We start from the raw sequence: 26,534 nt of genomic DNA, 5'->3' as shown, positions 1-26,534 counted from the left end.
AGTGAGGTGACGTGGGGGGAGTGATTTTGTCTTCTAACTGGAATCCATCAAAAAGAGATAAGTGAAGACAGTCTACCAGGAATGGCATCTTATAAGGGACAAAAGTGCCCCCCAAACAGCAGAATTTAAAGATCCTCAATGGTTCTTCTGGCATCAGTGACAATTGGCCAAGAAAAACAGACATGGAAGCCACCAACAAGTCCTTCAGCAGGTGACTGGGTAACAACGTGCGGTACATCCAGACGATGGACTATTATTCAGCTACAAAAATGAGCTATCAAGTCATGAAAAGATGTGGAGGAACCTTAAACGCATATTACTGAGTGAAAGAAGCCAATCTGAACGGCTCCACCCGGTGCCCTTCCAACTCCATGACATTCTGGAAAAGGCGAAACCATGGAGGCAGTAACAAGACTGGCGGTTGCCAGGGACTGGGCGTGGGGGTGGGGGGGACGAAAGGGTGGAGCACAGAGAGTTTCAGGGCAGTAAAACTACCCTGTGACGCTGTCAGTGTAATGGCAGATGCATGTCATTATCCATACCTCTGTCCAAACCCACAGGATGTACAACACCGAGAGTGAACTCCACCATCAAGTATGGACTTCGGGTGAGAATGACGGGTCAAACCGGCTCGCAGACTGTATCAAATGCACCGCTCCGGTGCAGGGGTGCAGACGGTGGGAGAGTCTGTGTCTCTGTGCACGTGTGTGTGAGCTGTCTGTGCTTTCCTCTCAGTTTTGCTGTGAACCTAAAACTGCTCTAAAAATAGCATCTATTAATTTCAAAAACAATTTTAAAAGTCAGCTGTCAAATATTGAAAGGCATAAACACATACGCACCCAATTTGGCAAATATAGGTGGAGACTTGCACTCTTTGGGCAGAACTAGACTCCCATTCTCAGTGCCTGGCCTAGAGCAAAACTCAGGAAATGTTTGTGGAATCAGACAGCTTTAAAATTAACCACCGCCACTCTTAGAGCAAGGGGTGGGGAGGGAGGAGGAAGGACACCGTGCAAACATCTGCTGAGATGGAGATGGCACAGACAAGCAGAGCCCGAGTTGGTCGTAGGGGCCGGGGCAGGGCCGGGGCAGGACCGCCGCTGGCCTTAGGCAGGAGGTGCACCTGCTCAGTCCCATATCTGTCACTGTGGGAGGGGCCAGAAGAGGACCCTCAGAGGGTCGAGTGACAAGCAATCCGCAGGTTCCTGAGAATCCCTCAGCAGTGCTGGCTAACTTGTATTCCTTCTGCGCACAACATATCATAAACCAGGCAACAGCTAGACATTGAGATATGCATCTCATGTCACCCCTAAAACATCCTGCTGAATTGTGACTCCCATCCCACGTTCACATGAAGAAGCTGAGCCTTGGAGAGAAGAACTATGTTGCCTGAAGCCACAGAAGGTGTGAATGGAGCCAGGAAAGTGACAAACACACCAACAACAGAAGAGCTCTATGCGTGCAGGGCCAGGCTATGTATTTTTAGTTATAAAAAATTTCTTGGTCCTTCCTTTTTACTAACAAGCTCAGGTGGTTTGTTCCCAGGGAAAAAAACATGAAAAATCCCACTGCTTACCCCCTTGGGGAGGTAAAGGCAGACACCCCAATGTCAAATGCTGTGGCACTGAGTACCAACAACATTCCTCCACCGAGAGCACACCAACCTTGCTGAAGGGGGGAGAGAGGATGGCAGCCCAAAGCCTGCCTCCAGGCCATCGCACTGGCAGGAAAGACAGGCCCCTGCCCCGAGCAGATCCGCACAGGTTGGTGGGATTCTGGAGAGTGGGGCGCTGGGGCTGCAGGGAAAGCAAGGTCTGGACGGGAAGACCGGGCAGCACAGGGACACCCAGTGGCCAAGACCTCAGCACTCAGCAAAGCAGAGGCTCCTCCCGGCCTCCCTCCCTGGCACACAGGGGAGGAAGCCCAACACGGAAACACACATCTGTGACAGCTGAGGGAGTCCCCAGCACGGTTAACGAACAGCTATGGGAAGAGGGGACAGATGCTGCCCCAGCCCAGCGTCTCAGCGGAGGGCTGGGGGGTCTCAGACAGATGCCACCGATGTACGATGAGCACGGCCTTCAGAGGGAAGATGGAGACTAAGCCCTGAGGGGTCAAAGAAGTCCCAGGACATCCGTCCCAGGAAAGAAACTGAGACACAACCCAGGGACAGCCCTGAGTCAGGTGGGAGAGACGCTCCGCAGCTGTTTCAGAGCAGCTGGCCCAGAGCTGGAGCCTGCAGGAGGCACAACAGGCTCTGAAGGCGAAAGAGCGAGGTGGGCCGGAGGCACACACGTGGACCCCAGCTCTGTTTCCGGTACCCGAAGGTGGCAGAGCAGCAAGGAGCACATGAAAACAGCAAAAACTCTGAAATGCAATACCTCTGAATTCTGGGCCTTAGAAACTGCATCGTTTCACCTCCCCAGGTCTCCATGTTTTTCACCTGGACTGTCAACCCCTGGCATAGAGCAGGCCTCAAAAACTGGCAGCTGTAGCGCTCGCTGACCACTCAGAGATGAGGAGCTACTGAAGATAAAGGTTAACTACAAGAAATATAAGTTAATGGTTAAAACTTGTCAGCTAAGCCACTGGATAGCTGTTGACGCCCAGGACAAATGTCTATGGATGGTTTCTGAAGAAGCCAGAAACCCTGGGTCCTGCATTTTCCATGGCAGAGAGGTACCACCCAGAGAACCCAGTCTTCACCCCAGGCCTGCCTGGTACAAGTGAAGGGGGATCCTTAGTTGATGCAGCCAGAACGTGGGGATCCTCGATGCAAGAGGCCGGCAAGGCTCCCACGGCAGCAGGAGACGAGGGCACACCTCGCACGGGTCTCAGGGGCAGGAGGGGGTTCTGCTGGCTTCCCCAGGACCTCCAGGTAGGCTTGGCCTGTCTGACACGCTCTCTCTGTAGGGAAAAGAGCAGCATGCCTATCACAAAGAGCTCTTCCTGCAGCAGCAAGCTGGAGGGCAGGCGAAGGCTCCTGGCTTGGGCAACCACCCAAGTGGAACACAAGGCCGGGGAAAAAGAGGCCACCTCCAGGGGCCGAGAAGCCGGACAGAGCCCAGGACCTCTCTCCTTGTACTGCATTCGCCTTCTACAAAGCCTGAAGAGCAGCTTCCCTCTCACCAAGGGAGGCAGCACCAGTGCTCCTGTACTGTACGTCCAACAAGGGTGCAAACCGAGGCACGTCCAGACAGAGGGACGGCAAGCTGGGCCTCAGCAGCCGGGCTGCAAAGGCTGAGGATGGGCCAGAGGGGTCTGAGAGCACCTCTGCAGCCCAAAGGACAGGAGGCTTGGCATTCTTCCTGGGCTTCACAACCTTATCCTGTGTGTGTGTTCCAGCTTGGCGAACTTGTGTTTGGTCCCTATGCAGGGTCTTAAGTTTGAAAAAAAATTATCTAGAGGTCCACATAACCTCTGACGATTCCAGATTACACCCTATACAAAGTACCCCTCTAAGGAGCAGACACATGGGCAGAAGTAGAAGGGGACAGGGGCTGGGGCAGATGCAGGTTGCAAGGATGGGGTTCCCATGTCCTGGGGCTCCCCGCCCCTTGCCTAAGCTCCACAGACCCCCTTCATTCCCTTCATGTCCCCCCTCGAGGGGACACCACCCGGCACCCCCTCCTCCCTGTATCTCTTCCCAATATCTGCTTCCTAAAACTGCCCCATGTCTGCTACTTCCCTTCTCAGTCTTGCCAATGAGTCAACTGACAGCTGGGAAAAAAACAAGTCACGATGCCCAAACAGCTCATGTGGCTTAATGAGCAAGCACAGCACTCTGCTAAGCAAAGTATTTTAAATCCCAGACTGTCAAGTATTGTACATAAATTCTTTGACTTCCCTAAAACTTATATCATTAATGTTATCATAATCACCAGCTAAGAGAAAATCACTTTTCTGTGTATTATAGGGCACAGTTACTCGCCTATTTTACGCATGAAGAAACTGAGGCTCAGGGCCTGTCTCTGTCCATTCAGGCTGCTGTAACAAAATGTCTTAGACTGGGGGGCTTATGAACAACAGGAATTTAGCTCTCACAGTTCTAGAGGCTGGAAGTATAAGATCAAGATGCCAACAGATCTGGTGTCCGGTGAGGGCCAGCTTCCTGGTTCTCAGATGGCACCATCTAGCTGTGTCCCCAAGTGGCAGAAGGGGTGAGGGAGTTCTCTCGGGCCTCTTTTATAAGGGCACTAATTCCATTCAGGTGGGCCCCATCCTCATAACCTAATCACCTCCCCAAAGGTCCCACTTCCAAATACCATCACCTTAGGAGTCAAGTTCCAACATGTGAATTTGCGGGAGACACAAACACCCAGACTGCAGCCAGAGGGACTAGATTAGCTTCAGCAACCAAAAGGCCCCACTGGGATCAAAGCCACGGTCTCTGCCTCTGTCTGCCCACTGAGCGCACAGCCTGGCCTGAGGGGACACACTATCTGATGGCTCAGGAAGAGAGTGACCTCCATCTACCGGGGTTTCCGGAGTCCCACCTATGGCTCAGTCCCCGTTTCTGCAGGTTGGTCTCTTGTGACCTCAGCGCCACAGAGGGGGCAGCGGACGGCCTGCAATGCAGCCTGCGATGGGGGCACTGATGGCTACAGATCAGTGCCCATGGCCTTTAGTGCCACGGCACACCGGCCACGCGCTCTGGGGAGCACACAGAGCCCCGGCCTCCATGACTCCTTCAGGTCTGTGGACACAGGCACAAGTGCTCCCGAGGGGACAGACGGGGACGCTGACGAGAAGGTCTATGCGGCACATGCCCTCACCCTGTCACAGGTCTGCAGGGAGAACAAAGCTTCACAGTCTCCCAAGAATCTGGGCGTGCACTGTGCAGGGAGCCCTCACGATAATATATGCACACACAGTAATCAAAAATCCAAAACCCGAGTGCGATAACGTGGGAGAAGCCACAGCCACATCTCAGTTCTCTGAAGACCAAGCTGCTCCCCCAGCCACATGCCTGCAGGAGCTGCTGAGGATTTATGGCCCTCATATCGCCAACAACGCTGGCATTATAGTTTTGGAAAGAGAAGGTGCTTTGTTACTAAGGCGGCATTCTCTCCTGCTGTTCAAAGCTATATTATCAGAAAAAAAAAATGAATAGGGGTACATTCCCCCCCCACCCACCGTGATCTGATAGGAGTAAAAGCTTATCCGTCCCTCAGCCAACTGTCAATTGCTGCGGTTACAAATTCCATATTCAGGGAGAGTTAAGGCTTGTGCAATATTCTTTGAACTAAAGAACTCAATCCCCTAAGTAGCCCGCGATGGGTTCCACTGAAGAAATGGAAGGAACAACAGAACAACAGCGGCTCATCTCTGCAGCTGCAGCTCAGAGGTGGCCAGGCCCAGCAAGCCGGTCGGGACAAGCTGCTCACCCCCTCCTCCCACCCTGCAGAGGCCACTACCACGGAGATCCCCAGGGGTGAGAGGTACACCTCAGTCCTCCTGGGGAGGGGGAACCTCTCCAAGTCTGAAAAACTCCCCCAAGGTGGAATCTTCCCCACTCACCACTGCACTTGAAAGCACTGCTCCCACTAGGTCCCTTAGACCAGAGGTACATGGCACCCCTGAGAAAGCAGCTGTCTGTGGGTAGAAAGACCTAAAATAAAGCACGGTCAGCAATTAGCCACGCCTAGGGGTGCATGGGCAAGAAACCCGGCGTCAGCTGGAAAAAGGGGAAGCCTTCTCTAGGCGGGTTGGAGAGAGCAGAAACCTTCGAGCAGCCCCCGTGAGGGCGTGGAGGGCACCCACGTGGCTTCTGGGAAGAGGCAGGCCGAGGAGGGGAGCAGGGAGGGCGGAGGAGCCTGTGTCAGCCTCTCTGCTCCGGCACTGCTCAGCAGTCTCCATAATGAAGAGTTTAAAAAGAAAAGCCATTTAATCTCTTGGGAAAAGAAATAGGGCTGGACTAGTCCAGTTCTTCCAACCTTGTGTGTGTGTGCACACGCACATATGTATATGTATATGTGAGCATGTGTCTGTGCACGTGCGTGTTTCTGTGTGCACGTGTGTGTGTTTGTGCACATGTGTTTATGTGTGTCTGTGGTGGGGAGGGTGGAGAAAACCAGCCCCAGTCCCCACGTGGAAAACACACCCACGTGTAGTGAGTTCACAGTAACAGGAAGTCCGTTTCCATCACAGCCTTCCGCACAGAGCCCAAGGACAGGCTGGGAATTCTCAGCAGCAGCTGACCCGTGAGGTCTGTAACAGCAGCAAAATCCCAAGACTATACGATCCCATCTGCCTGGACTTATGGCCACAGGCAGCCCGCCTGCTGGGACACCTGGCCGGCCCCACAAGGCCTGACAGTCAATGGGGCAACACGCTGAGGCCCCACTGCAGACCGAAACCATGCCTACGAAATCTGGAGGTGCAGATATCATACCTAGGAAATCTAGGGGTACAGATGCCATACCTAGGATATCTAGGGGTGCAGATGCTATACCTAGGATATCTGGGGGTACAGATGCCATATCTAAGATATCTGGGGGTGCAGACACCAGACCTAGAAAATCCAGGGATGCAGATACCATGACAGGGTAGAAAACCATGTCCTTCTTCCTTGGGGTGTCTGCTACTTCCCACCCACCATCTCCAGGCCACCTCGATTCCCCACTGATCAAAGCTCTAATCCCAGTGGGGCACAGCCAGGTGTCCAGCACTCTCAGGGCCGCTGGGCAATCCAACCTCTCCAGGGACGCAAAAGCTCAGCATAACTGCTCCTACCCCAGGGTGCCCAGAATTCCAGGACAGCTGAAAACTCCAACCCATCTATGCATAAGTATCTTCAAAGTGAGGTCGGAAAAGTCCTCCGGGCCAGGCAAATGTCCCGGACCCTGTTTCCCACCGGCCTCTGCCCAGAGCAGCAGCATGCCAATGCCATGAGAAACCAGGGATCGACTGTCACAGAGAAGGAGCTTGTGACACGGCCAGGAGAAAATTATTGAATTCTTATCTGAAATCCCATTCTGTAGAATTATTTTCTATAATTAAAACCACAGATTTCAAAGCTCTTCGGTCTGTTCTTGAGATGAAAAGGGACCTGTCAAAAAGTATCTACCAACCGTTCTTTCCTTCAGCGTTTCCTTTCTGTGGCCACCGTCCAAAGAGGCTCCCTCCCGTGCCTATCATTCAACGAAGGCCAACTCAGCTATAAAAAGTCCCACGGGAAAGCAACGGAATGCTTACCTTGGCTTCACATTTCTTGTGGCAGGAATACTTGCAGGCTGAAAAAAAAGAGAAAGAATGTGTGTGTCAAGCAGTCTCTGCGGCAAGACCGTGCATCTCCAAACTCTCTCATTCCTTGAGAAAGTGACAAAGTCCGGCTGGAAGAGCCCACGGGCGGCCTCTCCCTGACGTGAGGGAGGCTTTCGCTTGTGGCACAGGCAGAATTTGGGCAGCAGGCAGTGAGGACATGGTGAGCAGGAGCCGAGTTACAATGGTTCTCCGTCAGCAACAGCAAACACGGCCCAGGTGGAGATGTCTCGGGACATTCGGCGTTACAAGCCAAATTAGACTGCTGGAGAAGAAAGGCAGGGAATTGGAGCAGTTCAAAGCATTAGTGTGTGCCTAGAAATTATACCTGATCCCTGAAAAAAGAGAAATTTTTAAAATGCCCCTTAAGAAGCAGGATTGAAAATAATAGATAAGACTAGAGCCTTTAAATTAATGGGAAAGTCATGTGTTTGATTTCTGCACTGCTTCCACTTCCGGGCAACTAAGAACTGACTGTCAGAATAAATTCATGTCTAAATTCCTACAGGAGAATCCTTCAGCGGGGGCCATTGTGTGAACTGAGCGAGTCCTGTGTCAGTTCGGGGCCCTGACAATGCAGACGTAGAGCTGGAACCAATGCGGATTTCACAGGCCTCCCGCCCAGAGGCTGCAGCTGTGATGCTGAGGCATGAACCCCCTCCCCGCCCCCCACCCGCCACCACCACCGCCCCAGGCCTGCTGCAAGAGGCCCTGCAGGACAGGAGACACTCTGAAATGAAGCACGACGCCAAATAACCTCAGCACAGCCTCCCGTGCGAGCTCCGGCACACTCCCTCATCTACCCCCGTTTGCCAGCCCACGAGAGCAGCTGCGGGGGCAGAGAAAGAGACCTAGGCTGGGGGCCTCAACTGCGGCTTCGTGTCTGGGCTCTGCCCTCTAGCTGGGCTGCCCCAGGCAGGGCCCCAGGACGGACTCTGGGCCTCTGTTTCCTCCCACAGAGCTATCGTGGGTCAAATGGGGTCCTGCAAGGGGCTCTGCTTTGAAACTGTGAAGCAATGTCCATGTGCAGAACTGTGTGGGACCCCGAAGAACACGGCTCGAAGGCCAGGGTGATGGGTCCCAGGTCGCAGCTCTGTGACTCAAAGCCCTGTGAGCTTAATAAAATTCTCACTCGCTATCTCCCACACTGCTTCCTGTGAACTACCAAAATCGTCAAGGTTCATGTAGGGTTGAATGAGGATGAAACAGATAAGGTGACTTGCCCAGCGCCTGGCAGTTACTAGACTCCAGTATTTACAGTGAGGTTGCTACCTTTTACAGTGAGATCTACGTTTTGAATTGTCTTTTTATGCCTCCGAAGTTTGCAAGATGATTCACGAAGACAAGTATTTACAGTGAGGTTGCTACCTTTTACAGTGAGATCTACGTTTTGAATTGTCTTTTTATGCCTCCGAAGTTTGCAAGATGATTCACGAAGACAAATATTTATTCTATTATACATCACCTAATGAGTGCAACACACAAAGTTGATCAGTGATTTTAGAATCAAGACAGATTTGCCATTGGAAAAAAAGGGGCTTCCACACAAGATTAAAGTCCCAGACAGAAACCAGCCGGGGGCAGAGGCCAGCAGGAAAGGCCTCATGAGATAAGGAGAAGGGCGCTGCGGCCTTTGGCCCCTGGGTGAGTGAGAGCCTGCAGGGAGAATTCTCCTGTCCCCACCCACGCCCAAGAGCGTGTGACTGGACCACAACATCACACAGCTGTCAGCCTTGGCGATGGCCTAAGTGATCCTCACCTCCTGGCCCCCACGCCCACGTGCAGTCCCCTCCCATAGTGAATCAGCTGGTCTGTGTGACAACGCCGCATGGCAGAGAGGATGGCATGTGATTTCTGTGGCTAATCTGGCATCACGGCTTCTGCCCTAGTCACCTGGATCACTCGTTGTGCAGAAAGCCAGACACCGTGTCAGGAGGACACTCAAGCAGCCCTGTGGAGGCCTCTTGTCAACAGCCAGCCCCAGCCTGCCAGCCACCGGAGTGTGCCACCTTGGAAGAGGGCCACCCGCCCCTGCCGAGCCTTCACTGCCCAGTCACCAAAGTCCCAAATTCCTAATCCATAGAAATGGTGAAAAATAATAGATGTTGTGCCTCAGCACTAACTTTTGGGGTCATTTCTCATGCAGCAGAAGATATTAATACAACGTCCAACTCAACCCAAAAGAGGGCAGTGGTGAGTGGAGGGTGGCACTGGTGTGATACATCCATGGTGGACAGCCTCCTCAGCCACAAGAGAGCCATTGGCCATGGTAGGGCAAAATCACTAAACTCGATAAGCACAGTGAAATCCTATCAACTGCCCAGGTGCTAAGGCTGTGATCCTAAGAGGCGGAGCCATCGTTTCTGGTACGTAGGCAGATGACCCTAAAAGTTTTATGGATGTCTGGACTAAGACTTTACACCTGAATGCCAGCAACGCAGGTTGTCCTCAGGGTAGTAAGTCAGGTGTCAATCCCGCTGCAGCCAGCTCTGGTCAGCACCACGCCGGGCCCTGTGCGGGACACTTTCCCAGGTGATTCCACACTCGCTCCTCCTAAGTAGCCCCTCGGAGAAACGGTAACTCGGCCAAGGTGGCCACGATGGCCCGTGCAAGTGGGATTCCAGCCCGTCCTGCCTCGGGTCCAGCTGTGCATCCAGAAGTACGCTCACTGTCCACTGGACAGTGTCCAGGCCCAGTTTTAAATCCCGCCACCCACAGGAGCAAGCCCCGCCTCCCTTCTCCCCACACCATGGCAACTCCAGCTCTTTGTTCACTCTGCCCTGCGCCCACCTCCTGGGCCCTGCTGAGCTGCCTCCGTGCCTGGCGTTCTCCATACCCTTCTGTGCCATTGACCCTCACTTGTTATCGTAGGGCAATCTCCACGTGTCCTTCTCTCCCAAGTGGCTGCCAGCTCAGCGAGGGACAACGTCTGTGTTGCGCATCACCAGGTCCTCGCGACAGCAACACTAGCAGCAAAAACAGGGAGCTGACATACGCAGCACCTAAAAGCTTTAATTGCACAAGTGTTACCAAATTTTCACCACACCCTAGGAGGAGCTACTCATCTTTACCTGTTTCACCAATGGGAGGCTGGGTTTGTGGGTGAGACCTGAGGACTCATCTCCTAGAAAGCTGTACACTGACCCTGACCTGTTCCAGGCCTGCTTTCAGAAGCCCACTCCCAGCAGGGCTACACACAGCAGGGTCCTCATTACCTGGTCACTACCAGGGGACTCTGGGCTGTGAAGACACTGGTGAGATGGGAAGCTCCCAAAGAACAGCAGGACTTCCCACCCAAATGCACCCCCAAAGCACTCAGGCCCGCAAGACACAACGCACACGCTCGCTTTGACTCCCCGCAGCTCTGACCCACCTCCTTCACGGAGGCCACGACTGGCAGCTTGACATACTTTGTTTTAAGCTCTGGACTTTTATAAACGCTAGGCAACGTTCAGTTGTATTTATGGTCCTGTAGTACCCAAAGCAGAAAAGAATGTTTACCTAAGCAATAAAAAGAAAAAATTATCTACAAATAAAATAATAGGTAGCTATTGAAAAATCATGATCTGTAAAACTTTAATATATAAAAATGCTTATACTAGGCAAGGCCAAAAGTTATCAAGTGCCAAGTGCAGTATGAAACACACTTTGTGACAGACTCCCACGTGGGCTCATCACAGACAGAATGTGTGTGAGAAACTCCATCACAGCTCAGACAGAAACGAGGGCCACACAGTAGAACTGGAAAAATATAATAATAAAAACATAATGAAAAACATAATAATAATAACACAAATAACATGAACTCCAGATGCATCCACCATGGAATTGGTTTGGAATTGGAAAAGCGGAAATGAGTATTAGGATAAAATATCACAGGACATCTTTGTGACCTTGGAGAAGAGCAGGCATTCTGAAATAAGGAACGAGAACATAAACTCAATGAAAACATGGGATATCTGAGCAAACCAAACGTTAAAACTTTTTCATGACAAACATCCCACAAACAAAATTAGACAAGTAATTGACTGGAGTGTTTGTAACGTATAAAAGTAGAGAGACAAGAAATGGACATTTTTGGAAGTCGAAAAGGAGCAAAAATTCTGCCTAATGGATGAAAAAGATTTGGTATTCACAATGCAATGAATTCTTAGAAATCAAGAGGAAAAAAATAATCTAATTTTTAAGTTAGCAAAGGATTTTAAAGGATAGTTTGCTAAATATACAGAAATGTTGCAGACAGCTTTCCTGAATCTTTTTAGATATTCAATCTCACCCAATCACTAGATGAATGAAAAATACAATAACAAGGAGATGCCACTTTTCATCCATCACCTTGCAAAAAGGAAAAGCCACAAAATCTCATGAGAAAGAGGCAATGACCTTCAATGCTTCAGACTCCACCAAGAGCACTTCCAGTGAGGAACCCACCGCTTCTCCAGCCCGGCTTAACCTCTGGCATCCGAGCGGGTGTGTGGTGAGCCGCTGCTCATGGCTTTTCCTGGACTGGATGGCTCGCAGATTCCGTCTGCCTGAGCACTCGGCTCCACAGCTGAGGGTCTGCAAACCACACATCAGCTCCCTTGTCAAACGGAGGTTTCCAAAGTCATGTTTATGAACCCTGGCTCTCCCACTGCAGCAGTTACAGTCCAGCCGTCTGGCTCTCAAACGCCCAACATTTTTATATGTTGTCTTGGAACTGCTATTCTTCAAAATGTCTCCAAGAGACTTGGGAATCCAGGCCACTGTCTTACAGGGATGTCAGAATCTTTTATACAACACTCCACACATATTGACCAAGTTATAAATGAGCCCCTTTGAGTCACCCTCTGCTTCTCTGCACAGCTACCCTCAAGTTCACCAGCCTCTCTGTGTCCCGGGAACGGGCTCCATGAGACAGGAGGGAGAGAGGGATGCCCACAGCACAGGGCCGCCAGACAAGGCCTGTCCAATGCCCGCATTTGCTGCTTGGCCACGTTGTCCCAATGTTGGCTTGGTCTGAATCACTACCATGTCTTAGAGTCCTAATACGGCACCTGGCACAAAGCAAGCCCCCCAAAACACTAACCTACCAACATGCCTTTCCATCTCCAAACCCTGATCTATCAGTACTTAGCAAATCGTTACTGCGACGGACTCCAAGACAAGACACACCACTCTCATTTTTCTCTCCCAACAGGTGCTTAATAATGCTGGGTTAACTGAATGGAATAACCCATTACCAAATCTTTCCTACAAAACTCCCTCCATCCCATTTTCCCTCTGGTCTCATTTTTTGCTTCCTGTCTCAACTTTCATTTCCCCTGGGCTTTCCTACTGTTGCCTTTCTCCTGCAGCATTTCTTTATTCTGCATCATTCCATTCCATTCCATGCTCTCTCCTACTGCACCACTGATCCAGGCAACCTCCTCTCTGAGAAGGAGCATGACTGCTTGGTCTGACCCTGGATCTTCTCTGGATCTACCTTCTCCTAGGGACCAAATCCCCCAGAACTTCAACTCTCAAGGTTCACCCTACTAATACCAGAACTCCAAGACTCACCGTACCAGTGCCTTCCTCTGCACTATCTGAAATATGACCAACTTCAGTTTGTAAAAGGGTATCAGCGGCAACTGGACCATGTTAAACCACTCAAGGAAACTCAGTGACGTGTAGTGAGAACAGGCCACCTCAAGTCCTAAGATGGCACAGGCACGCCAGCGAGGTTTTGAGCAGGTATGAGAAGCCACAACCAGACACTTACCGCAGGGCTCACTGCCGCATCCATCTTTTCTTTCCCTTACTTAAAGTTCCACAAGGAGAGATAAAGGAGCCTTTGTGTGTTAACATAGTCTCTAAAACACAAAATGTTTTTTTCTAACTTAGCTACATATGAAATCTGCATTGAAACAAGAGGGTAAAATGTGAAAGTAAGGGACCTGAAGGTTAAGAATGAACCAGAAAAGGAACAATAAAAATACTGGCCTATATCACAGAATATACCCCTAACCCTTCTCTACCATCTCCATCATTATCTCCATCACCATCGCCACAATCGCCACCACCATCGCCATGGCTACCATCACCATCAACACCACCATCGTCACCATCATCATCACCAATTACACCATCACCATCATCACGTTCACCATCATCACCATCATCACGTTCACCATCATCACCACCATCATCATCACTATCACACTGTCATCACCATCAATATCACCATTACTGTCATCACCACCACCATAGTTATCATCACTGTCACCATGACCACCATGGCCATGATGACCATCACCATCAATTAAACCATCACTGTCACCATCATCACCATCAATTACACCATCACCATCATGTTCACCATCATCACCATCACTATCACACTGTCATCACCATCATGACCAGTGCGACCACTATCATCACTATCACCATCAATTACACACCATCACCATTATCACCATTACTATTAACAAGAACATCGTCATCATCACTGACACTACTGAACACTTCATTGAGCTTGTCAGTGTACTTCGTGTTGCACACATATTTACTGTTATTCCTTACAACGACTCTAAGAAGAAATTCAAGCAGAGAGAGGCAGAGCAGGAACCCTAGAAGGCCGTCGCCACGGTCCACGCTCCCCCATGCTCTGCTGCTTCTTCAGAAATGAGCCGAAAAACACTTCTACCAAAACATCACATCGCTTTTATGCATGATGACTTGTATAATCTATTAAAGGGCATACCTTGTTGTCTCTAGGTAGCATGTACACACAGGTATCAACATGAAAATGTGCATGACATATATGTAAATTATAAACAGAGAATGCTATGAAACTATCTATTTTTTGATGGTCTCTATATAGTGTATTGAGAAAAAAGGAAGATGCTAGAGATTAACTATTCAACCTGCAAACTGTAAAGATCACAATGCTGAGGAACAGAAATAGGATTCAGCAGTCCAGGGCCACACTGCTTGCAGAAGAGCCAATTCTTGACTGTGCCAGGCTTCCTGCACCCACATCCAAGGTGACTACCAGTACCCCAACTCCAACTCAGGGAGCAGCGTCCCCACATCCTGTCTTGTCTACACCTACAGTCAACGCCAGTACACCAACTCCAACTCAGGGAGCAGCACCCCCACATCCTGCGTTGTCTACACCCACAGTGAACACCAGTACACCAATTCCAACTCAGGGAGCAGAGTCGCACACACCAACGATGCCCCGTCTACACATAGGCCAGCATGGATGGGGAGAAGCCAGGCCAATCTACTCCTAACATGCTGACAAAAAGAACAGCCAAAACTATTTCCTATGATGAAACGCACACACACAGAGCACATATTAAAAATCTGGCTCAAATGTTTTATCCCAGTTTAGACTGGTACGTTTACCCAGGCCTTTTTTCCTTCACAACACCATGGAGCGTGCCAATTCTGTGGTCCCATGGAGCCTGGCCAGCATTCCCTAAAGATAAAAAGGCCAAATCTTGCAATACAATCCCTGCTGTGCTGTCTTCCTGGATGGTCTCCACAAGCCCCTCTTCAAATCACACTCACCTTACCAGGGCCATCGACCAGCAGTGCCCTGCAGCCCCACAGTCGACCAAGGAAATCTAGGGAACAGGTGTCACTACAGATCTTCACCAGTGTAACCATCCACAGGACAAGAGTGTTCTCCTTCAGGTAAACTCTTCGGGGAGAGGGAAGGGGCAGGGGCTCACCTGCAGCAGACTTCGTCCTCTCCAACAAGCCAGATGTTTTAAAGGTGCAAAGCTAACCAACAGTTTAAATGCACCACACCAAACGTTTTCTACCTTTCATTCCCTCTTTAACTCCGCAGGTATTCATGAGCACCTATAACTGAAACAGTCCTCAATTCCATAAACATGTCCTGGGCACCTACAACAGGGAAGGGACCGATCTGGGTGTGGATACAACTGGGAACAAAGAAAACGTCTGTGGATGTCCTCTGCAGCAAGAGGGAAGGGAAATCAGGAAGGGCAGAGAGTCAGGGTGACTTGAGCTGCAGGAAGACAGCGCCAGGGAGGCAGAGCGGGAGCCCAGAGTGGAGGGAGAGGTCAGGACTCATGTTCTCTACCAGGGGTCAGGAAAGGGCTGAAGGGACAAGAAGGAAAATGGCAGCAACCAAGTGAGAAGGTGACCTGGAGCCAGATCATGCAGCTTCGGGTAGACCAGCACCCAAAAAGGACAATGCATGAGCTGTTGAGGGTATTAACCAAAATCGATCAATCAGTAATCAATCAACCAATATGGACACTATTCACAAACTCCTTCGCTGGCACAGGCTTTGTGGCAGGTCAAGTCAAGGTTGTGGGGACCCCCGACGGTTGGCTGTGCTCAGCCTAACCCACTGCGTCACTGCCTGCGTGAGGCACCTCGAGGAGGGAAGCTAAGTCCCCAAACCATGCTCTGTCAAACACGTGCTCAGGGACAGGGGCTGAGGCTGAGGATGCTCTTGTTTCAGTCAAACCACCCCCAGCCCTGTGTGTGCCCCCAACCAACACAGTCAGCCGGGGATGGTCACCCTCCTCACCCTCTCCACCCTCCACCCGATGACACGGGGCAGCCGGCTCCAAGCTGTTATCTGTCCGCTGTTCTCACTCTAGTCAAAAATCAGCAGCTCACACCGGATCTGCCCGAGAATGCTGAGAACCACACTTCGAGAAGACGCCCCCTAAAACACTCGAAGTTTTTATCCCTAAAAATTCCGTCTTAGCCTTCTCCCTGATTCTTCCCACTTAACTGATTTTCTTTTCTCAGAAAATAACTGTTAGCCCCTTGAGGGGTCGTCATAGCGTCAGCATGGTTCTCAGAGCTTCCACACGGCTGAGACCCTCACATCAATCCCTCACTGCACTTCAGTCACTGTCTTCATGCTGCAGATGAGGAAACTGAGGCACAGCGTGGCCTACAGTGGAGTTGAGATCTGAACTCACATCTGTCCGGTCACGGAGACCACAGGCTTAAACTTTGAGCTGCTCAAAAATAAATAAGTAGGCCAGGCGCGGTGGCTCACGCCTGTAATCCTAGCTCTCTGGGAGGCAGAGGCGGGCGGATTGTTTGAGCTCAGGAGTTCGAAACCAGCCTCTACTAAAATTAGAAAGAAATTAATTGGACAACTAAAAATATATAGAAAAAATTAGCCGGGCATGGTGGCGCATGCCTGTAGTTCCCAGCTACTCAGGAGACTGAGGCAGGAGGATCGCTTGAGCCTAGGAGTTTGAGGTTGCTGTGAGCTAGGATGACGCCACGGCTCTCTAGCCCGGGCAACAGAGTGAGACTCTGTCTCAAAAATAAATAAATAAGTAAATAAAGGTGACTGTAACCTTCACAAACAGGTCACTGGACCAGCTGTAGCACTGAATGATGTTTCTATGGCACTACGGAGTTGACAAAATACTTCGACATCCCTTGACTCACATCCTCCTCCTACCCGCTGTGAGCAGGGCCAGCCTCACCTCCCATTTCCCACTTCACAGTGTGGAGAACAAAGCCCAGATGGCCTGACCCGCTGGGGCCCCACTTGCTGCCTCCCCTCATGCAGCCACTCCCATCCCCAACTTCAACCTGCTCCCTGCTCAAAACACCCCCATCCCACAACATTATAAAACGCCATGGAATGAAAGGAGAGAAAGCAGACAGTACCAGTGCCTCACAAACATCTAAAGTCTAATTCACTCAACCCTGTTAGCACTTGTCTACTTCAAGCCCCCCACACCTCTGTGCACGTGAGCAGACCCCCAGACATCCGTGCTCGGTGGTGGGACCACCCATGGCCAAGTAAACACCAGACAATCAGGAAGGGGCCAAGGGCACCCTCTCGAGGGCCCCAGTCCCCCACCCACGTGGCTGTGACTGTCCAGGACTTCTCCATCCTCGCTGGCCCAGCAGGGTGGTGGCGGGTGCCCCACCCTGGCCACAGTGAGACAACAGGAAGCAGGGTGAGGATGACGGGGAAGCCTGCCCGTCTACTCTTAGCCTGGTGAGTCCCATGGAGGCCGGGCCTCAACCCCATCTTCCAGAACAGGGCTCCTGGACTTCCTTGGCAGCACTCAGGCCAGCCGATGCCCAAGGCTAATGGCCCCCATGTGCGCCCAGTGAAGCACAGCACTGCTCCTTCCTGGGCTGCTACTTGGTCTGTCCCCATGGCAGTGGCCCAGACAGACCATGAACACCCAAACAGCAACATTACATCCATCTAAATAAAACCGTGGAAAACAACAATCCAACAATTTAAAAATATTCCAGATCATAGTGCAAAACAAAAACTTGGGTTTATCATCTTGGCTCCCCTACTCAGGAAGTTTTGAAAATCAAACTCTGCCAGCAAAATCAGCTGCACAACCCAGACGTCCATGGCACTTGGAAACCTCAAACCCTGACAACCCAGACCTCTGAGAAACGTCTGGGAGGGGTCCAGGCCTTCTTTCCAGCCACAGAGTCAGAAAACAGGAAGGATTTCAGTCAAAATCCACCACTGAGGTATGTGCGGAGGCGGCTGAGGAGGGTGGCGTTTTGGTACAGGGGAGCAGAATTCAGAGAACAGGAGGCTGTTTTCCATCAGATAACCACCATCGGCCAGAAAATATGCACATGGAATCTGGCCTGGGTGCTCCTCCCGCTTCTTGAACTTCTGGAAGATTCTGTCACACTGCCACCTCTCGGGATGGGGCAGATCTGACAGGAGGGCTGAGCTCAGTGCCTGGCGGGAGTCGGGGTGGGGGACTCACCACCTCTAACTGTCCTGGGAAGAAGTTTGGACGTAGCACAGGGATTTGCCAGAGAAGAACAAGCTGACAAGCCAGGCGTTCATCTGCGCAAACGCGTGTGGATTTTCATGCGACTTACAGCCCCCAGCACCCCCTGGGCTTGGGCCCTTTGCTGAGACTTGGGATACCCAAGAGACCAGACCACGGCGCAGGAGCCATCAGAGCCGTCAGCCCAGGGGAGCAGACAGACCCATGAGCAAATAACCAATCACAGCAAGTTCCTGACATTGTCCATGTCCCCGTCCCCAGAATTAGCGGTCCCTCTTCTGTGCTCCCGGGGCACCTGTACACACCTCTGCTATGGACTCTTCACACTGGATCCTGCTCCCACTTACTCCTCCTGCCTGCCAGACCCTGCGCCCTTCGGGGCCTTGGTCGCCATGAGCATCGTTATAGTCACACTTGCCTGGTAAAAGCGTGCTGGTGAGTCGAAGTGCCGTCAGACAAGCAGGCACTATGCGTGACTATGGGGGATCTGCCTGTGCCAGGGGCACTGGGCCGACAAGGCAGAGTCTGCCCCTCAGGCCTCCTGGGTTCTGGCTGGGGGCGAGACCTCTGTCCCTCCAGCAAACGTCCAGACAGCTAGCTCCTCGCTGGCTGCCGGCAGTTCTGGAGGGAAAAGGGTAGTGCTGGGAGACACGTGCTGGGGCAGGGAGGCACCTTCCTGAGGACCTGGTGCTCGGGCTGAAACCCACAGGGCGAGGGGAGCTGGCCAGGGAGGCACAATCCAGCACACGGCGGAGAGGGAGCCCTGTGGGGCAGGCAGCTCACAGCGCGTGGGGGAGTCAGGGTAGACCTCACGGGAGGGCCAGCCTCAGAAGGGCCACCGTGAAGGACGCAGGTGCAGATTCCTCCTGCTGGCTGGCTCGGTTTCCCACAGCTGCTCTCCCAGCACACACAGGAGAGGAGAGAGTGCAAACAGGAGAGTGGACCCACGGGCATCCCAGCCTGGGCGGGCAAAGGCTCCAGGCCAGGGAAGCTGGGTTAGGAAGGAGAAATGGGAGGCCCCAGGTCGGGCAATGGCGGTGGGGGCCCAGCCCACAGGGAGGCGGCCGGCAAGTGCAGAGCAGCACACAGAGCTGGGGCCGAGCTTGGTTGGGAGCTGTCCCTGGTCACACCGTCTGTGTTAGGAGCAGCAGATGTGGGTCCCAGGTATCAACAGGAATGGAATACCTGCCCCCTCTGAGGCAGAGGTGGTGGTGCCGGATCCCCCTGCTTCCTTGGAGGAAAGCAGGAACTTAGCTTTGCCGTTTGCATTAAGTCAGAAAACTAAAGCCTCCATGCCTTGGCACCCTTTGAAAGTCCAATGGCTCCTGCAGTATGATGCTCCCTTCCCTGTCCATGTATGACCAGGACCCTCCCCAGTCTTCCTAGCGCATTTCAGACCTGCCCGCCTCTGAGCCACAAGCCTCTGCATAGGAAGTCAGTTCTACCCGCACCCTCTAGGCCCACCCGGCCAGCCTCATTGCCTCCTGGAACTTCCCGTCCCCAGAGCTCTGATGATGGGGGCTCATCTCAGCCCACTCGTCTGCGCCATGATGTCTCCCGTGACAGGCGGCATCGTTCTCGGCAGACCACCGCACCTCTGAGAGGCAGGCTCTGGACCACCCGGAACACCTGCACAGGCTCTAGCACATACACTGACATAATTAAAGAGATACTAAAAAAGATCATGTCTCAGAGACTCTTGGAACACAGACTCCTGAACATTTAAAAAAAACAGTAGTTATTATTTATTAACATAATTACTACTCACTGACACAGATTGATGGGCCTCAGGGCTGTCCTACTCCTGCATCTTTCTTAACAACGAGATGACATGCAGTAAGATAAGCCTGTTGAGCATCGTGTCCAGAGAGAGCACTGTCTATTCCCTCCTCTCTTTCAAGAAGAAAAGCAGCTCCCATAAACACACTCGCTTTCTCCGCCTCTCTCCATCACTCTTTTTTTTTTTTTTTTTTTTTGAGACAGAGTCTTTCTCTGTTGCCCGGGCTAAAGTATAGTAGTGTCATCATAGCCTCACTGCAACCTCAAACTCCTGGGCTTAAGTGATCCTCCTGCCTCAGCCTCCCAAGCAGCTGGGGCTATAGGTGTGTGCCACCTGGCTAATTTTTTCTATTTTTAGTAGAAACAGCGTCTCACTCTTTCTCAGGCTGGTCTCAAACTCATGACCTCAAGCGATCCTCCCTCCTCCTCCTCGGCCTCCCAGAGTGCTAGAATTACAGGCGTGAGCCACCACTCCCAGGCCCATCTCTTTTCTTTTTTTATTTGGAGAGAGTCTCACTCTGTTGACTCTGGCTACAATGCCGTGGCACCAGCCTAGCTCACAGCAACCTCAAACTCCTGGGCTTAAGCAATCCTCCTGCCTCAGCCTCCTGAGTAGCTGGAACTACAGGCGTGCAACACCACGCCCGGCTAATTTTTTTTCTATTTTTTAGTTGTCGTGCTAATTTCTTTCTATTTTTTTAGTAGAGATGGGTTCTCGCTCTTGCTCAGGCTGGTCTCGAACTCCTGAGCTGAAGCGGTCCTCCTGCTTCAGCCTCCCAGAGTGCTAGGATTACAGGCATGAGCCACCGCACCCAGCCCCATCTCTCTTAAGATAAGATAATGGGCATCGTAGAGCAGCTAAACTCTACAAAGTGCCCTGCACAGGAGGGATGTTCTCATACGTACCCTCACAACAGCAAACGTCTGTGTGCTAAAGCAAATGCATCCATGCAATACACATGCACACACACATGTGTTCACACAATCACACACGCATGCACTCACATGCATGAACACAATCATGCACACATGCATGATTGTGCATACATGCATACTGTACACATGCAACCATGCATATATGTACCACACATACTCACATGCACACACAGCAATGCATGTAGCATGTACACGCTCACATGCAGGCACATACAAGCACACACACATATTCAGGCACACAAAACCACCTGCACATCCACATCATTCTGACAACCCCCTCAATGCTCCCTAATATTTCACATATCACATATTAAAAATGCCCACAAAACAGAGTGTGTTTAGAACTGGAGGATCTATCTAGGGTCCTCTCCGGCCTCTGTGAGTCTGTACAACTGCAGGATGGAGGAAGGAGATACAAGCCCTTACCAGGGGAAGGTGCCAAGATGATGAGCAGGCTCCAGTTCGAGGAGGGGGACAGGCCTAGACGCTGAGGGGCTGTTTTCTTTAAGCTGTTCTGTGTCATTGATTCTGTTTACTTTGAAAATAATACTACTTTCAGGTGGTGAGATCAGAATACTGAGGTACCAAAACGATGTCTGAGATAGCTCCTGAGGAAATTCAGACCTCATTTGTGCAAAGAAGAGAAGGAAAGCTTGCTCTTCAAGAAGGCTGATCAACACAGTATAACCCAAGCCACTGCTGCAAGTCTTGGGAAACGCAAAGAGCCCTCCACCGCATTATAGCTGAGCCACCTGCATACAGAGGCCAGCCCGAGACTGGTGGTGCCAGCCACATGAAACCACCTGGGGCAGTTTCCTTTGGGGGCATTCAGGGGAAACAATCCTGAACACCAGCAACAAAGCTAAGTGCCGCAAAGCTGGCTATGTGCTTTACACCAGTCTCTTTTAGCCCTCACAACAGCCCTCAGGGGAAAGTCACCATACCCACGTTCTAGACTTGGAGTAGGAGGATACTTTGTCACTGTCAGGGTCAGGGCCAGGACTCAAGCCCAGCTCTGCCTGGCCTCGCCTTTGCTCCTAAGTCAGACCTGTCCCCACACAGCACTAAGAGGCAGGCGTCAGTTCAGAGGGAACCCTGGGATGTCTGCCTGTGCCCCAGACGTCGGTGCAGGGCGAGGAAGCCAAGAACAGGCCTATGGTGCCCCCGCCAGTGCCACGCGGCCCCACAGCAGCTCTCCCCATGCCACCCAGAGGCCCGGCTGGCACAGGACCAGGGCTCTCAGATCAACTCCTGGCCCGCCAGCTCCCGTTCCCAGGCTCCACGGGGAGCTGCGCCGGCTCCACCGCTCCGGATTCAACACCACTTTCCCTTCCCATCTTTCCACACGCAAGAGTCATATTTGGGGGCCAAAATGTGAACAATGCTATGAGAATGGGGTTCATATGTGCAGAGACTTCCTGGGCCCCCCATTCCTGCTGTCTTCCTAGAGGGCTGCAGGGCCCCTGCCAGACCCCGGAGTGTGGGACACAGAGGGCTGCTGTCCTGAGGAGCAAGCCCGAAGGAGGAAGACGACAGTCCGAGGGCATCGGTGCTACTTCCTGTCACCTTCTGTCTACGGGCCACAGTGAGCAGGCAAACTGAAAAGGCTGTGGCTGACTCGGCCTTCCTGAACAGGACAACCGTGCACGAGGATGGCCTGGTGATGGGCCGCCGCTCTCACAGGTGACGGGGCTGTCACCCAGTGCAGCCTGTTGACAAACGTGGGCTTAAGAAGTTTTGAATCACACGACGTCTCACCAGTTTACTCAGAGCAGACTGCGATCCCGTTCTCTGCCCTGGAGGAGGGTCTAAATGAATTCCTCAAACGGTTCTGGCCTCTCCATCTTGCTGCATTCAGCCACGGGGGAGCCCCAGTGGGAGCCACAGTCACAGAGGATGGTGAGGGCGCCCTCCTCTCAGGGTCACCGCTGCTGACCAACTGGAGGCCCCTGCTCTCCTCAAGACCCCCGACCCTCCCTCTTCCCCTTAGGCCTAGGGGTAGTAACGGCTCCGCTGGCTCTCAGCCTGATCTCTGCCTGGTCCTCCCACACACACGAGTCTGCCCATGCAGGGTGGGCCTGCCCGCCCCGGTGTGCTCGCACAGTGCCACAGAGGAGGAACGTCAGCCTCAGAGGCAGCGTGCACCCCCTGGTCATCAGGACGGATGCTCACACCCAGTGGACACAGGGTTGGCTCTGGCCAAGAGCCTGGCTCTTCCACAGGAGGGGCACAGCAGAGTAGCGTGTGCGTGAGGCCACTGCGGCGGGCAGAGAGGGGCCTGACCAATGTCCAAGACACACACCACGGTGCCTTCTCAGCTGCCTACAACTGAGCCCACCCTGTCTAGGGGAAGAGGCGCCTCAGCCCTGCCACATGGGCTGTGTCTGGGCAGAAGGAGGAGAGGCTGAGCACTCTGGGTGGCAGGTGAAGGCCTCAAGGTGCTGATTCTGAAATGCAGACCCTGCAGGGCAGGTAGGGAGGCAGAGGTCCGGCAGGCCTGGGGTGGGGAGTCACCAGGAAGCGGTGCCGGGAAGGAGAGGCAGCAGTGGGCAACGTGCCAACCACTCGCCGAGCATATTCTACAGCACTGACTGGAGAAAGGAAGGGGCTGTGTCAGAGAAGGGGCAACCCAGCCTTCCCACTGGCCTCAAGTGCAACTCCGGCCCTTTAACTTGGGTAGATTCCCAAGAGACCCTTAGAGGCTTGACTACTGCGCATCTTTCCACCACAGCCGCCCTGTCCAAGGCAGCCATCAGGAACCACCTGCCAGGTGGTCTGCAGGGAAGAAGGGGCCGAGGGGAGGTCCCATGCCCACAGGCCAAGACCCTGCAAATTCTCCACAGAGGAAATCCCAAACCCCACAGAGGAAACAATGCCAACTGGCCCCCACCGTGTGATGCGCCTCTGGCCCACACTCAAGGGGCATGAGATGTTACAGTTACACGTCCATTATGCAGATTTACTAACATGCAATCTCTAACAAAAGAGTTAGCAAGTTCCATTCATCAGCTGATGTCTGAGCATCAGGTAGCCAAGCTGGTAGCTTTGTTTACTGACAGGATCTGAAAGGGGCCATACCAAAATGAACCTGAATTCTAAAGAACAGAAAAAAATTCATTTGTAAACTTTGGTAAGAGATCTGAAAGTCATACTGAATAAACAGAGTTACTGACACTACAGAACAGACCAGAGAATAAATAGTGAATTACTAATTGCTGTCTCCGCTCCCATCTGAGTACCTTTGCTCTTTCTGGAAAAATGGCTCCGAGAACACATCTAGTCAGTTATGGGGTGAGGGGCGGACATAGGCTAAGAAGGGAAATTCCATGATTTAATTTCTGGAAACTCTAAAAAGAAAGTTTTCATTTTGGTTTTTGTTTGTTTTGCTTTGGTTTAATCAACAAAAGAATCATAGTCATGGACTTACCTCGGCAAGAAATACCTTGACCATCAATAATTTGTTTGCAAACTCCACAGACTTTGGATTTTTTGAAGGCCTTTTTCTTAAAATTGTGCAGACTCGCGGTTAATTCTTCCAGCTGAAAAAGTAAAGGAAGAAACCGTCAACATTTCAATTTATAGTTTGTTTCTTTTTTTTTTTTTTCCTTTTTAGGAGATGATAAATCTAGTAGAGTTTGTAAAGAACTAACACAGGAACTTTACCAAGCAAACAGAGAACAAGAAACCATACTACATTAAAATTTCCACGGTGAGCCACAGATACCCTGTCAGCATTCTTGAATCCAGAGTCCCAGGTAGAAGTTCACTCTCGCCCAACTTTGTAAATCCCCACCACGGAGTGCCCTGGGAGCGTCACGTCAATCAACACCATGTGACAATTTACTCCCTTTCAGAACAGAGATATACAACCACTTACTTCCATGACAAAATAATGCATATACACTTCCAGAATCTTAATGCTTTTTCTTCTAGATGAAATGATTAGCAAACAGAACCATTATGTTAAAAGGAAGTTGACTGGTTTTCTTGGTTCAAAGATGTCTTAGAATCACCGCTAAGCTTTGAGCCTCCCTGAACTCCTCTGCAGAAGAAGAAGCAGCTGTGATACACATGTGGCTCCTCCTTAAACACAGTTACAAGCATTAGCACTAGGAAGAAATTAACTAACCACTCCTCCACCATATTCATGTTTGCGGAGTCGAGGCGCATAGCTATGTCTGATAACCTTGTAAGAATTCAATTTGCTTTCAGAAATCAAACACCAATCATGACACCTATTTGCTGATACGTGACAGTGTATTCTATCGGGACCTGATAGTCACATGGCTTCACCGAGGCCATTACTGGCCCATCAGAATAATTAAAATTTACTGAGAATATGAAATGATATTGAGAATGTGGAACAAATGATCAACTTGGAAAAAGGTTTGACGATTTCTTATGAACTCAAATATACACCTGTCTATGACCCAGTAATTCCACTCCTACATATACTAAAAAAAAAAAAAAAAAAAAAAAAAAAAATGCCTATCTAAACAAAAGACTTGTGCAAGAATGGTCATAGCAGCCTTATTTAAAAGTGCCCAAAACAGGAAATAGCCCAAATGTCCATCATAAAGAGAATGGATAAAAATGGTATACTCATGCAATGGAATGCTGTTCAAGAATACACAAGCACACAATGACACACATAACAACATGGATGAACATCAAAAGCATTAATGGTACTGACCACCAGACAAGATTAGAGGAAACAGTGCCCAGTGCTCACAGAGAGCTGGGAACAGTGCCTATTCCCACAGCCAGATCAGGAAACCTCAAAATTCACAGAGTGTTTCATAGAAAATACAGAAGGATGTTGCCTTACTCGGGGCATGGGGGGGGCAACAATTAGCCTCTAGACTAAGCACTGCCCCATCCCACTCACTCTATCTGAAGAGCACTACCCAAACAGATCAAACTGTTTCCAAGGAATTTAACTGCAACCCAGAACAAAGGTCAAGAATACCTGAAGGAGTATAAAAATATCCAGCATCCAATATGGTAAAATTTACAATGTCTGGGATCCAGTCGAAAATTATCAGGCACTCAAAAAGACAGGAAAACACAACCTATAAAGAGAATAATAAATCAATTGAAACTGACCCAGAACAGACAGAGATGTCAGAATTAGCAGACAAGGATACTGAGATTTATTATCATATTAATAACTGTATCCCATATGTTCAAAGTTAAGTAGAAACCTAAAAGATATTAAAAGATCCGAGTCAAAAATCCATAGAAGGAAATGTAAAAATATGAAGGGAAAAATATACTGGATGGGATTTCTGGCAGATTAGACACTGCAGAATAGATGAATGAACTTAAAGACATCACAATGCAAACTTCCTAAAATAAAGCACAGGATGAGACAACCTAAATAAACAAGCAAGCATCAGTAAGCCATGGGAGAACTTTAAACAATGTAACACACGTACACCTGGAGTCCTTGGAGGAGAGCAAGGGCAGAGAAGGGAGTGTATTTGAAGAAATAACGTCTTTAGCTTTTCCAAAACAGGAGGAAAACTATAAACCCACAGCTTCAAGAAATTCAACAAATCCGCAGCACAAGAAATGTGGCAGAAACTACACCAAGGCACATGATAATCAAATTGTTCAAACCCAGTTATAAAAACAAAATCTTAAAAACAGCAAGAGGGGAGAAAAAGACACACTACATGCAAGGCCCAACCATTAGGATAACAGCAGATTTCTTATTAAAAAAAAAAAATGTAAGTGAGAAGCTGGGAACAATGCAAAATACTGAAAGAAAATTTGTCACTCTAGAATTCTGTA

General features: G+C 50.7%; 1 protein-coding gene across 2 annotated transcripts in view; it reads right to left on the bottom strand.

Annotated features, from left to right (window-relative positions):
• The window catches only part of TNS3 (tensin 3), a 269,342-nt gene that overhangs the window by 197,227 nt on the left and 45,581 nt on the right, over positions 1-26,534 (bottom strand). For both annotated transcript variants that reach the window (XM_012646932.1, XM_012646933.1), the window contains exons 2-3: positions 24,166-24,277; positions 7,198-7,235 (exon numbers count right to left, since the gene is read on the bottom strand). The gene's annotated coding sequence lies outside the window, so the exon portion shown is untranslated. The remainder of the gene's footprint in view (positions 1-7,197; positions 7,236-24,165; positions 24,278-26,534) is intronic.

Source organism: Propithecus coquereli, unplaced genomic scaffold, assembly GCF_000956105.1.
Source record: "Propithecus coquereli isolate 6110/MARCELLA unplaced genomic scaffold, Pcoq_1.0 Scaffold252, whole genome shotgun sequence".
In the NCBI taxonomy this organism is placed as follows: domain Eukaryota; kingdom Metazoa; phylum Chordata; class Mammalia; order Primates; family Indriidae; genus Propithecus; species Propithecus coquereli.
Note: the sequence above shows the minus strand (reverse complement) of the source record. Positions and strands in the feature narration are given on the sequence as shown.